The sequence below is a fragment of the Natrix helvetica genome (assembly GCF_964273705.1).
Source record: "Natrix helvetica genome assembly, chromosome: 7".
NCBI classification, from domain to species: domain Eukaryota; kingdom Metazoa; phylum Chordata; class Lepidosauria; order Squamata; family Natricidae; genus Natrix; species Natrix helvetica.
Genome location: NC_138558.1, coordinates 65832141 through 65846597, shown reverse-complemented (window position 1 = coordinate 65846597; position 14457 = coordinate 65832141). Strand labels below are relative to the sequence as shown.

Sequence of the window (14457 nt, the reverse complement as noted above, 5' to 3'; positions counted from 1 at the left end):
TTCTTCTTCTTTTTAACTATATTCTTAATGTTTCTTTAGTATTTTAGTTTGTATTAGTTTTATAACTTTTTAATTGTAAAGTCTAATAAAGTACTATTAAAGAAAGAAATGAATCTCATCCTTCGGTGTGTTTATCTATGCTACACTTTACCAGCAACCAATCTCTATGCAAAATAATAAATGATTGCAAACTCAATGGGAAAACATTTCAATTTCTAAAGATTTTTACAAAAACTTATCAGGAAGTAGTTATACTAGAATTCAGTACTGTAAGAAATGTATTAAAATTTCTCATGAATTAAACATAGATCAAATTTAATGTACTCAATGAAAGAATGCCAGTATCATAACTATTGCTTTAATTATAGTAAATTTCATTAGTTATATATAGTTCATAGCTATAAAGGTTGCCAAGTGATCAAAATGTGCTCATGTGACCATGGGTATACTGCTGCTATTGGAGCTGCAGAACAACATCATATGTAGCTTTTGGAGGGGTCTGTTGTACCTTTGAATGGTCACTAAATGGCCAATTGCTGAGTGAGGAGTACTTGTATGTTCCATAAATGAATTCCTTGTTTTATATAATTATCTTATCTTATCGTGCCACAAAGGCAGATGTGACTTGCATAGCTACAGTATTGCATTATATGTAGTATAAACTGTTTTATAGGCTTCCAATTGATATTCCCATCTGTGCAATTCCAGCAAAACTAGCATTATGATGTTTAATGGGATTTAAGTATTCTTCAAGTGTTGGTTCTTTGATCATTTAACTTTCTCTGATACAAGTTGTATACATTCTTACAAGAATCTGTGCATGTTTGAAAACAACGAAGAGTGTTGTAAGATGAACTTTATTAATGTTTTTATGGATCATGGACATAGCCATTTCTGGAGGGAGGGTAATAGAATAATGGATTCACTGAACCACCACTGCTTTCATTTTAACAATCTCATTTGCTTAAAAAAAAGATATAAAATTGGAATTTGGTGGAAATTCCTGGCTCTATTACAGTTGTAAGTTGAGGACTACCTACCTATCTATACAGTGATCCTAAGCAGTTCACAACCTCCAGACCATACAGCTTCCTAGCTCAACCTCACCCCTCAACTCTTATTCAACCACAGTATTAATTCTCTCTGTCTAGACTAGAGACAACTTCGGGCTTTTTACTCAGGACCTCTGTTTCTATTTGGCAAGACAATTTCCGATTGCCAGACAGAAACAGGAAGTAATACTACTTTTCCTTCGGACTGTATGGCAAAATTGTTCAGAGTTTGCATATACAGGTGAAACTCGAAAAATTAAAATATCGTGCAAAAGTTCATTTATTTCAGTAATGCAACTTAAAAGGTGAAACTAATATATGAGATAAGACTCATTACATGCAAAGCAAGATAGTTCAAGCCGTGATTTGTCATAATTGTGATGATTATGGCGTACAGCTCATGAAAACCCCAAATCCACCATCTCAGAAAATTAGAATATTATATGCAATCAATAAAACAAGGATTGTACATAGAACAATATCAGACCTCTGGAAAGTATAAGCATGCATATGTACTCAGTACTTGGTTTGGGCCCCTTTTGTAGCAATTACTGCCTTAATGTGGCGTGGCATGGATGCTATCAGCCTGTGGCACTGCTGAGGTGTTATGGAAGACCAGAATGCTTCAATAGCGGCCTTCAACTCTTCTGCATTGTTCAGTCTCATGTCTCTCATCTTTATCTTGGTAATACCCTATAGATTCTCTATGGGGTTCAGGTCAGGCGAGTTTGCTGGCCAATCAAGCACAGTAATCCCACAGTCATTGAACCAGGTTTTGGTGCTTTTGGCAGTGTGGGCAGATGGAAAATGAAGTCAGCATCCCAATAAAGCTCCTCTGAGGAAGGAAGCATGAAGTGGTCCTAAATCTCCTGGTAGACAGCTGCGTTGACCCTGGTCTTAATGAAGCACAGTGGTCCAAAGTCCTCTTTTCTGATGAGAGCAACTTTTGCATCCAATTGGAAACCAAGGATCCAGAGTATGAAGGAAGAATGGAGAGGACAATCAAGCACAGTAATCCCACGGTCACTGAACCAGGTTTTAGTGCTTTTGGCAAAAAATGGAAAAGTTGTGCTCTAAAAGTGGGAGACAATATGACCTCCCCCCAATACAAAATTTAAACTACAGTACTAATCATTTTCTTTAGACAGTTAGAATAAAAATCCAAAGTAACTATGGTAGGTTACTTACTTAAAGTAACCAGATCCTCGTACTATACTTGCACCTGGATAATATTAAATGGGATAAAGATTATGATTGTGATGTCTATACAGTCAGACATTTTTAAGCACAATTCATGCATTTTTCTATATATCAGATTAATAGCATTAGCAATAGCATGAAGACTTATGTGTTGCTCCACAGTGCTTTACAGCACTCTTTGGGCAGTTTACTAATGTCAGCAGATTGCCCCCAAGAATCTGGGTTCTCATTTTACTGATCTTGGAAGGATGGAAGGCTGAGTTAACCTTGAGCCTCTCAGGATCAAACCCCTGGCTACAGGCAGAGTTAGTCTGGCCTGCAATATTGCATTCTAAGTACTGTGACACCATGGCTCCTAATCATATAATTAAATGAAAAATCTGAAAATAAACAGCTCCACAAACTACAAGCAAACCATGTAAGAATTTTGTATACAAACCAAGTTCATTTTGATAAATATGATGTAAGCGAACTCAAACTATTTTCCAGTGAAAACAATGTTCAAAGGAGATACTCATTTCCAATGGAAAATGATAAACAAATTAGGTATTTTGCTTATATTTGCCTAGGAACTATAATTCCGTGGGAACCATTGAATTAACATAGTTAATTTTTGCATTAATTTTGCATTGCAAATTATTATTGAACAGCATTTCCTGAAATAGAGCATTCTTCCATGCACGCTAATGCCTTATCAAATGCCTTATTTCTCTAAATTTGTCCATTGAATACCATTGAATACCATAGAGTATTATGATGGAATTAGCTTGGCATTTCTTAATTTTGTGAATATGGTAGGAATATACGAAGCATTATACAATCAAATACTCTGTTGATCTCACATTGTTGCCTTCAATCACTTTTAAACAGAGAAAAAGGAACCCTGCTATAAGTAGACATAGTGATTTATCATTTGTAATGATTTTATAAATAATTGCACCAACATGAATACAGGAAAATATGTAAGCAAAAGTTAATGCTAATATCTAGAGCAGACTCAAAATTTAGAACTGTTAAAGGATATGAGACAAATATTAGGAAAGTAAATAGCAGGAAAATAGGAAACAAGTAAGTTCTTCATTTATATTCATTCATTTTGTGATTGTTTGAAGTTACAATGGCAATGAAAAAAGTGACTTATGACTGGTTTTCACACTCAACTGTTGTAGCATCCCATGATCAAAATTCAGGTGCTTGGCAACTGGCTCATATTTATGATGGTTATGGAGTTGGGTCCTGGGGTGATTTGATGTTCCAATAAGAAATATAAAATAGAGTTAATTTGAAAATAACTGTCAAGTTATATGTATGGCAACATGCTTGAAAGTAGTATATATCACTTTATGATGGCATACTAAATTAATAAGTTATTATGACAATAGCTGAAAGACTATTTAAATGCAATAAATAGGTAGCACTCAAGTTGATGATGGTGATTAGAACTTGATTTTTTATTGCTAAGTAACACAGCCGTAAAACGTGACATCACGTCACCACATTGTTTAGCAACAGCACTCCCATTTGTCATCCTTAAGCAAAGATGTTAAGTGTGATGACATGTGGTCACCATTTGTGACCTCCTGCCAGCTTTCCCATTGTCTTTGTTAGAAACCAACAATGAGGGTCACAAATGGCAATCACATGACTGTGGGACACTGCATTGTAATTGTGAGCCAGTCACTGAGAACCTAGATCATAATCACGTGATTGCAAGGCCGCTGCAATTGTTGTAACTACCAGACTGTCTGAAGTAACACACATTTAGAGCCATTGCTAAGTTTAAATGTCATTGAACAAGTGGTTGTTAAGTGACGAACAGCTGTACAAACAATACAAAAAGGTTTATTCGCCCTACTTCCATTTTCCTTTTTGAAACTATATTGTTCACATTGTTTTTTGTCAACTAAAAATAACTCCTCATATATTGGTAAGTATCACCCTAAAAACCAGAATGTCTTACTATAAATGTAATGTCTGTATCATTTCATAGCTATAAAAACACTGTATCAATTAGTGTTAACAATATCCAACCAATGCATCTCTGGATTTGATCCTTGCTATTGTTTTTAGTACTTCTGTTACTTTTTGAGATTCTGGAAGGCTATTTTATAGCTTACTGTAGTTACAACTGCAGTAAGAGCGCTGTAATATAGTAACATAATGTGGAAAGGAAAATTTGCTCAGTCCAAATAAATTGTCTATAACACCACCTCTGTGTGTGTGTGTGTGTGTATTATATACCAATCCACTTTAAAACAATTATCTAATGTGCAGTCTCCAGATCTTACTGTACTAGAATTCCAATCTTTCTTCCCATAAGAAATAAAAGCAAAACATCAGGGCATCATTAAACTGAAGGCAAGGTAGGGTGGGGGACAGAAGACATCATATTTCTTCTCATAAGAAATACACCATACAAGAGCTGTCAGAGAAAATATGCCAGCAACTCCTATCCTAAGCAAATCTATGAAGAAATATAAAGCACCAACAATTTCAAACATTTTCTTCTCTAGGTGAAAGAAGCAAAGACTTCAAGAAAATAAACCCGAATTTAATAATAGAACTAATATGCTGATTATAATCAATTATATACTAATGCATTATATATAAATGTATGCTATGGGTATGGAGGGAGGGGTGCCTCTCACATTTTGCAACTGCCAAAATTTGTATACCTGTCCATTTACCCTTTTCCCTATAAATTTTGAAAAACCAATAAAAATTTTATTACAAAAAAAAATAAAAAAAAATAAACCCCACCTCTTATTACAATTTGTTCATATATTACTACCCATACATCATTTCAATATCAAAACAAGAACTGTAATGCCAGTAATAGACATCTTAAAGTTTCTAACTGTGAATAAGTTCTACAGAGAGAACAGCATTTCCACTAAATGGTAGCATCACAGATGAGAAACAAACAATCTGGAACCAAGCTTTGAGTCCATATTTGGAAATCTTCAAGTCTCTCCTACAGGTGAGTTGCAGACAGCTGCCAGTTTATTAGAACATATATTTCCTATAAAATTTGCTCTGAGTGTCTATTTATGCAATAACTGCAATAAATGTCTATTTACTGAGGAAGGAATAAACTCAGTTGAGGGGGAGGAATAGAGGAGTGTTTGCTAAAACATTTCATTTCCACTTGTCACAATTAGCATCTTCTGTATCCTTGTACTACACACCAAGACCCAAAACAAATCGCACCCAAACCCTAAAGATTGCCGGGTCTTTTTTTAGAATGAGTCATGCCTTGTCCCTGCAGCTTTAACAAAAAATTTTTTTAAAAAGAATCAATAGACACATAGACATTAACAACATCTATAGACAATGCAAAAGAGACAATCAATCAGCCCAAAAGAGAACAAAGAATACCCCAGCACCTCTCCACCAGTCATCAGAACCCAGATCATCATAGATTAACTCCAAGGTTAACTTGGACCAACAATCAAGTAAGCGATACCCCAGTCAAGAAACTGCCAAAGATCCATCAGTAAACAGCCCAAGCAAAGAATCCCTAAAACCGCCCCCACCCAGGCATGACACTAAAATATAAATTGATAGCAAACAGCCCTCCTTACTAGCCCTGATGACTGCTACCTAGTTAGGGTAATAAAATATCCTATTGACAAGGACCCCTGATGTCAATCCTGAGTTACAAATATTCTCCTTTATTGGAACTTCCAAGACCATCCCCACTGACAGGGGAAGCCACCAGAATATGAATTGACAGAAAACCCCATTCCTTACTATAACTCATGACTGTTGCCTAGTTAGGGTAATGAAATGTCTGCAAAAAGACAAGCAAGCTCAGAGCGCACCAAGGACCCTTCACTATAAACATTCTCCTTTATTGGAATCTCTAAGACCAATACTGGCAGGGGAAGCCACCAGGCTATGAACTACAGCAAATCCCATTCCTTGCTAGCCCTGATGATCTTACCTACTCAGGGTAATGAAACCTCTGCAAGAACCAGAAGTTGTGGATGCTTCATCACTGGAGGTTTTTAAGAAGAGATTAGGCAGCCATTTGTCCAGAATGGTATAATGTCTCCTGCTTCAGCAGGTGGTTGGCCTAGAAGACCTCCAAGGTCCCTTCCAACTCTGTTATCCTGTTACCTGTTAAGACAAGCAAGCTGGGAGAGAGAGAACCAAGGACCTCTCCAAAAGAAAAAGACTCTTCGCTAGACAGGCCTGTGGAAGAAGAGCCGGCTGACGTTAAGAAAGACCCATTGTCTCCGCCGTTCCCGTTCGCCCTCCACAGAGAGCCCTTGTTCTCCCCGCCACACGTGTCGCGCAGTACCCACGCTCCCAACGCCAGGCGGTCAAACCTGCCCTTCTCTTCTCGGACGCTCCTTTCCACCCACCCACCGCAGTCCCACGGGAAAGGGGGAGGGGGGGCTGCCGCCGTTCCGCTCCGGAAAGAAGAAGAAAAAAGACACCGTTTTGGGAGTGGCCGGCAATCGAGGCGATTTGCGACCGCAGCCGGATCGACGGGCCAGCGAGGAAAGGTCACGCCCACATCCTCACACGCGTGTCTTCGGGCGCGCGGGGGTTGGGTTGAGCGGAGGGTATTGGGAAGGAACCCAGCTGGGAGGAGAGAGAAAGTCGTCTCGTGGATCCAAACCACCACCACCCTGCCCTTCACCCCTCCGGGAGGAGAAAGTTCGCGGGCGGCATCTGCCTCCCGGTCTAAGAAGCAGCGAAAGGGATCGGCCCGGGGGCGTCCTCACACGCTCGCGCCGACCCGTCACAGAGGGACCTGCACGCGCCCTGCAGAGCGAAGTCGCCGTGAGGCGGGAGGGGGGGGTCAGCTGGCCTGACTGAAGGGGAGAGCTTCTCCCTATCCCCCTCCCGTTTCTAGGGGCAACGGAGGGGCGGGGCAAAATAACGGCCTCAAGGCAACCTTTCGTTCCCCCCCCCACCCCTCCCCGCAATCCCTCTCCGCCGGCCCTGTGAACAAAAGCCGCGCAGCAGGAGGAGGAGGAAGAGGCGGACTGCAGCTGAGGGAGACGATGTTTTCCCGGCTCCTACGGGGTGATTCTCTCTCTCTTTCTCTCTCTCCTCAGCAGGTGTGGGCCGACTTTCCCCATCGCGGCGCCGTTTCCCCTCAAACACCACGGCCGCCCCCTTTGGAAGGTGCTCTCCGCTGAGGTGGCGCCTTACCTGGCGGCGGTGGCGGCGGTCCTCCTGCGAGCTAAAGAAGGCGCTTTCTTCTCCTCCTCCTCCTCCTCCAGGGGTGGTTGGATGCTTCGGTGATTTAGCCCAGAGACTCCCCCTCCATGCCGGCGACCAGCAAGGCCGCCACCCCCCTCGCGCCGCCTGTTGCTGCGGTGGGTCCTTTGCGGGTCCGAGAGCGACGGGAAGGCTCGCGGGGGCTTTTTTTTTTATCCTCCTCGCTCCTTTCCTCTCTCTTTCTCTCGGCAGCCCAGCACCGTTTCCCCGCCCCGGCGCCTCCCCGATTGGCGGGCTTCTCTCAAACAGGAATAAACATCGCGCTCGCTCATTCGCCGGAAGACGCGCTACTCCTCCGTCGCCGCGTTCCGATTGGCTGGTGGTGGGGACCGAGCGAGTCTCGACAGCCCAGAGCCGCAGACAAAAGGCGGGGACGCCCGGACGCCCAATCGTATCGGAAGGGATTGGCAATGTTCGTCGCCATTGGTGATTTCGGCGCGTTTCGTTTCCCTGCCATTGGTCAATAGGGAAGCCACTCCTAAGCTTCACCAGCCTGTCCACGGGCTCGTGAAACAGTGAAGGGACCCCCGAGCTCCTGTTGTAAAGGGAGTCTTTTTTCAACCTTGCCGAGTTTAAGGCGGGCGCACCTGAAAGTTCCAGAATTCCCTGGTGAGCAGGCCGGCTAGAGGATTCTGGGAGTTGTAGTCCAATACGTCATAAATTTGCCAAGATTGAGAAACTGATGTTAAAAAAAAATAGAGATGTCTTAACTGATTTGCAGCTAAACAATAGTTCTTGCTGATAGGCAAAGTGTAAATTATCTTGGTTTTCATTCTTTTTTTACAGATATTTATCTCCTCTTTGGCCGAATTCTGCAGGGCAGTTGCAGTATTACACTTTTGCAGCAAAACAAAAAACAAAAAACCCCACTACAATATACATACTTTCTTACCTACCTATTTATCCAACAGAGCAATTTTATGCAAAACTCTGAAAGAAATCAAAGGCAAGAAAGGAAATATAAACAAGTTTCATTAAACTCTTCATATTTTCTTGCAAATTATCATGACTTCTATTAGGTTTACGCACAGAACCTTATTTGTTCTGTTCAATTACACCTTGCCCGGCTTCCCCCTCTCTCAGGATCTCTTGTTCTTCAGATACCTGTTTTGCTCATTAATTCATCCTTGACTAAGCCACTTCAGCATACTTTTGTATTCAGTCCATATTTAATGAGCACCTATTATTCTCCTAGCACACAAAATTCTTAACCAAATTTCCATTGTATTGAACTTTTAAATAGCTTTCTTGATGAGTCATATCCCACTTTGATAGTTGTTTTTGTTTTGCATTGCATCAAAGAATTTGAGTATTGGACTGTCTATCTATCATCTATCTATCTATCTATCTATCTATCTATCTATCTATCTATCTATCTATCTATCATCTATCTATCTCTATTCATCCATCCATCTATAAATGGATGTGTGTGTGTGTGTGTGTGTGTGTGTGTGTGTGTGTTCCAGCATAACTCTGGAACGCCTTGGGCAATTTCAAGCAAATGTTTTACACAGATGACTTACCCTCTGGAAAAAAAAATACTGTGGGTGTAAGACACCCCTAACACCCCTGGGGGGTGTTTTGTTAAGATACAGCCTGTTGTACCTTAAAATGGATTCTACTGTACAGCGCAGTGGAGTTGTCATGGTAATGGCTTCACATAATCGCAAGGGGGCTTCCTCTAGTAAGGGGGAAAATCCAACTTTACAAATTATGTTTGGTCCGGACATTTTCCGCCTATAAGTAAATACCCGGACCACATCGGGTTATCAGCTAGTAACCAAAATAAAAATGGAACTGTGTATATTTTATGAAGAATAGTCTACTGTCACAATTAGAATAAGTAGTATTCCATTCTGAGTTTCTAGTTCTACTTTCTAATGGAAGGTTCACATGTCACTCTCAGTAAACTAAAACCAAAGCAAGTAATTAATGTGAAAGGTGAACCAAGGTGCCCTATCTTGTAAATCATGATTTATGTATTAGGGTTTTGAGCTGGCCAGCCAACTGTGGCATCTTTATTAAATAATTGTTCATCAGCAGCTTAATGTCATGTGCAAACTAAGTTGGACTTTGTACATAAGTTTTATAGCTGCCTCCCAAAATGATAATAACCTTTAAATATATACAAGAGTCAGAGAGGAGTAAAGAGCTAGGCAATCAAGGCAGTGAGACAAGCAGGGCAGATTAGACTAGCTAGCACCTAATAATTTATTTCACTGAGCACCCAAGGAAATTACTATCAATTTATTGGATACATTAGGGTAAATGAAATAAATGCTACATGATTCTAGGACGTGGGTCAGCAACCTTAAGCATTCAAAGAGCCATTCATTGGTGGTTGTGACACATATTTTGAGCGACAGGAAGCCACGGCAGAGGGGTGAAAAAGCCACATGTGGCTCCAGAGACGCAGGTTGCCGACCCCTGTTCTAGGACATAGGAAAGTTTTGTCACAAAACTTTTGTCAGTTCATTCGTAAGTATAGACAATTTGCCCACTTGCACTTAAGTATAGTCCCAACATGACCTGGCAATATTTTTTTCTCTGTGTCCCCATAATGTTGCGTTTATTTCATACTTGGTCTACGAATGAGACTGGTATAAATTAGCTATACTGTATGGAAGTAGTCATCCCTGGATAGCTGCAAGACTGTTAGCCTCTGCCTTGCATTATCTTTAGGGAGGGAACAGATGAACAGAAACAATTGGTGGAAGAACTGGGATCAACAATGGGTACAGCTTGCCTCGGTGTCTTGGAACAGTGAAAGAGAATTAACTCTTCACTTTCGGATTTGCCTGCCTCCTTGGACTGGCACAGCTGCGCAATCCGCCAATGCCATTTTCTTTGTAAAGGACTTATATACATCTCTGAACTTAGACAAATGGGGCCTAAGAAACCACCAACGGGCAAGTCATTTTCGGCTCCTCCGTCTGCCACCTCCAGTCCAAGCATGCAGCAAACGAAAATTACCTCATTGTTACAACAAGAAGGGTCTGGAGAGAGCCCGAAAGAGCTATCTGTTACCCAAATGTTTCAAGAAATTATGAGGGGTCAAAATGAGTTGAAAAAAGAGGTGACAGATCTTAAAGATGAACTCAGAGGTGTTCAACATCATATTTCAGAAAACAAACAGAGAATTATGGTGTTGGAGGAGGGGCCAGCTGGGCTAGGGGAGGAGGTTAAAGCAGTCCAGAAGGGAAATGTAGAATTAGAAAACTTCATGGCAAAAATAGAATTTGAACGAATGTCCTTTTTTCTCAGATTCCAGAACCTACCAGAGACAGAAAATGAAGATCTTAAGGATATTATGAGTACAATTTTAGCAGAATATATTAAGAGAGACAAAGAACAGTTGTGGTGGGATATGGACCTGGTTTATAGGATTAATTCAGCATATGCTAGAAGTCCTAATGTTCCAAGGGAGGTACATGTTAAATTTCTCAGGAGGACCACAAGGGATGAGGAGCTTGGGGCCCAAAGGTAGAGACCACTAAAATATAAAGATGAAGAAATCACCATTCTTAAGCAGATTCCGAAAAAGGTAAGAGAAAGAAGGAGGAAGTATTCCTCCTTATCAAAGAAATTATACAATAAAGGAGTTTGGTTTAGATGGTTATTGCCAGAGGGAATGTTGATCTTTTGGGAGGGAAATAGGATTAGAATTAATACAGTGCAGGAGGCTGAAGCCTTCATTAAAAAACATTTCTCTCTCCTAGAGGACGAACACAGGGAAGGTAGTGAAAAGGGTAGCAAGGTATAAGATATGAAGGAGAGGGGGGGTGTGGCTCCACCTGGGGACAGGGAGGAAGGAGCAATATCGAAAAGGCTCAGGTCACAAAAATAAAAGTATTTGAAATATTTGTAATTGTTGATATACTAGAAAGTGACAAAGGAAAAATGATTGAACACATGGTGATACAATGTAGAATAAGATTCTGTTTTTTGCTTATCTTTTATATCTTGTTTTTAATATTGTAAAAATTGTGAGATTTGGAGGGATTTCTACCACTAGCGTGGGAGCTGCCAAAATTTTCTATGCACCCCTTTGCATTTTCCAATAAATGTTTAAAAACCAATAAAATTCTTTAAACAAACAAACAAACAAACAATGGGTACAGCTATTTATCTGTCACTAGAATTTTCTGTCAATGAATGAAATGGTTTGTTTGTTTGTTTGGATTTATATGCCACCCTTCTCCAAAAGGACTCAGGGCGGCGTACAACATTAAAAAAAAATACATCCCAAAAGTTAAAAAAAAAATTAAATACATATCCAAAAAAACAAACCGAATTTAAAAGACAATACATTTAAAATAAGTTAAAATTAACAGGCCAGGCCGGCTTTCTGGAAAAGCCAACTTTTTAGGGCGCGTCGGAAAGACCGGAGGTCAGGGATTATGCGAAGCTCCAGGGGCAGCTCATTCCAGAGGGAAGGCGCTCCCACAGAGAAGGCTCTCCCCCTGGGGGCCACCAGCCGACACTGTCTGGCCGACGGCACCCTAAGGAGGCCAACTCTGTGGGATCATACTGGACGGTGGGAGGCTACTGGTGGCAGTAGGTGGTCTCGCAGGTACCCTGGGTCTAAGCCATGGAGCGCTTTAAATGTCATAATTAATACCTTGAATCGCACCGGAAAACAACCGGCAACCAGTGCAGGCCGCCTAAAAGGGGTGTAACATGGGAGCACCTAGGTACCCCCATGACAACCCGCGCGGCCGCATTCTGGACCAGCTGAAGCCTCCGGGTGCTCTTCAAGGGCAGCCCCATCTAGAGAGCATTGCAGTAGTCCAGGCGAGAAAGGACAAGGGCATGAGTGACTGTGCACAGAGCATCCCGATCCAGGAAGGGGCGCAACTGACGTACCAGGCGAACCTGGTAAAAGGCCCCCCTGGTCACAGCCATCAGGTGTTCTTCTAAACTAAGCCGCGTATCCAGGAGGACTCCCAGATTGCGAGCCTTCTCTGAGGGGGCTAAAATTTCTCCCCCTATCGTCAAAGATGGGACAAGATGTACAAATTGGAATGACGGAAACCACAGCCACTCAGTCTTGGAGGGTTTGAGCTTGAGCCTGTTCCTCCCCATCCAGATCCGCAAAGCCTCCAGGCATTGAGACATCACGTCGAGGGCATCGTTTGGGTGGTTTGGGGTAGAGATGAAAAGTTGGGTATCATCAGCATATTGATGATACCGTACCCCAAAACCACTGTGACTGTTTCATTAGCAGTGCAGAAATTCCTGTCATGGTAACTCCCATATTTCACTTATAAGTTATAGAAGCAGAATAAATAAATAAATTGAAGAATTAAAATAAAAAGAAATAATCAGAATAAGAATATTAAAATATGGAAATAGTTTTTTGAAAATAAAAGTGAAAATAGAAGAAACCAACAAATACTATTTTTAAAAAAGAAAGTATTTTCTCTATGCAAAGAAACACAGATAGTAATAATGCTACAGCTCACAAACGTGTATGCATTTTAATAAAATGTGTTAGTGGCCAAAGGTTGCTACCAGATTCCTTCTGATTTTTTTACCTTTTTGACGTGAGATAGGCCTTCTAAAACAGCTATTGGAAGAACTTGCCAACAATTTTATATTGCTTCCTTCATCTTACTATGCTCTCATACCTAAAGCATGTAGTTTGTCTCATTTATTCATTAGATTATTTATATAGCTACCTTAGCTATAGCTCTATAGCAATTCAGATTTAAACAGCAAATTTGGTTGGGTAAAGGGTAAAGGGTTGGACTGGATTACCTACAAGGTCCCTTCCAACTCTGTTAATCTTTATCCAAAAAATCAAAGTGCATTTACCTATTACATAATAAAACATATTGCTCTAGAGGCCACTTCAAAACCTAAAAAATCAAAAACAGTCCATAGAGTCATAAAACCTTCCAACCCAATGCCCTGGGGGGAACAATCAGTTCTTCAGGGTATTTTGATAATAGTATGGCTTAAAATGCCTTACTGTATGCAACTTCAAGGGAACAAATGTACCAAAGCAAATGAAATAAACAAATCAGGTGATTTGGTAAATTAAATTTAGGGGAAATTGCTGGTAGTAATATTTTGAGGCGAGCAGCAAAAAATTTCAACTGAAAAATCTCGGGATACGAATCTCATAATTAGCATGGTGAATCCACTATTGGAAAAGGACATTCCTTACTCATATCAGCCACATCTGCCTGCAGCTTTGTTTTTTCATACTATTTATAGATATTCTGGAAAGTACGTCACTAACTGGTTCCTTATTAGATTTGTATTTATATTTGGAATTTCATGTAATTCCAGTAGTTTAAATGGCTTGAATTATGCTTCTTTTGCAATAGTTCATAAATAGTGAGCAGCTTTACTCATCACCTAAGTACATCTGGGTGTACCTGTCAAAGTGTATCCTTTTGATTTATTTGAAAAGTGAGGTGACTATATTACATTTATGTTTACACTATAATAATAGCATTGTGTAGGTTTGACACAGCTATAAGGATCTCTATTGGACCAACATAAAGAGGGATATTATACTCTCGGGAATTAACAAGAAGCTTTGATGGATTCTGGCTGTATAATTTGGTTCTTATTCTCTCATTTTTAAAAAAATACATTGGAGCAAAGAACTGTCAATCACTTCTGTTAGGGATGTAACCCTAATCTTGGTTTGGCAATGTATATAAGCCATGATTGTAACAAATGTATCTGTTACTTTAAATGCTAGAGAGATGTAATTGGTTGCTGTGAATTAATTAACAATTGTTAATACAACAACTGGTGAATTAATATAACAACTGGTGCATATTCCCTCACAAGTAAGACTGAAGGGATAACATAGAGCTAGGCAGTTATTTTTCATAGGTTACGAAGCCAATCATAGATCGTTTAGATTCTGGGAAAAAGGCACTATGAAAGTATACTGTAGCGCTAGTGCTCGATTTATTGAATCCGTTGGTTGGGATAAATTGGAATA

At 40.4% G+C, this 14457-nt stretch overlaps 1 protein-coding gene across 1 annotated transcript in view; it reads right to left on the bottom strand.

The window, feature by feature from the left end:
- The window catches only part of FRYL (FRY like transcription coactivator), a 205934-nt gene extending 198371 nt beyond the window's left edge, over positions 1–7563 (bottom strand). Inside the window, exon 1 of the mRNA XM_081959286.1 lies at positions 7422–7563. The gene's annotated coding sequence lies outside the window, so the exon portion shown is untranslated. The remainder of the gene's footprint in view (positions 1–7421) is intronic.
- Positions 7564–14457: the final 6894 nt, after the last annotated feature.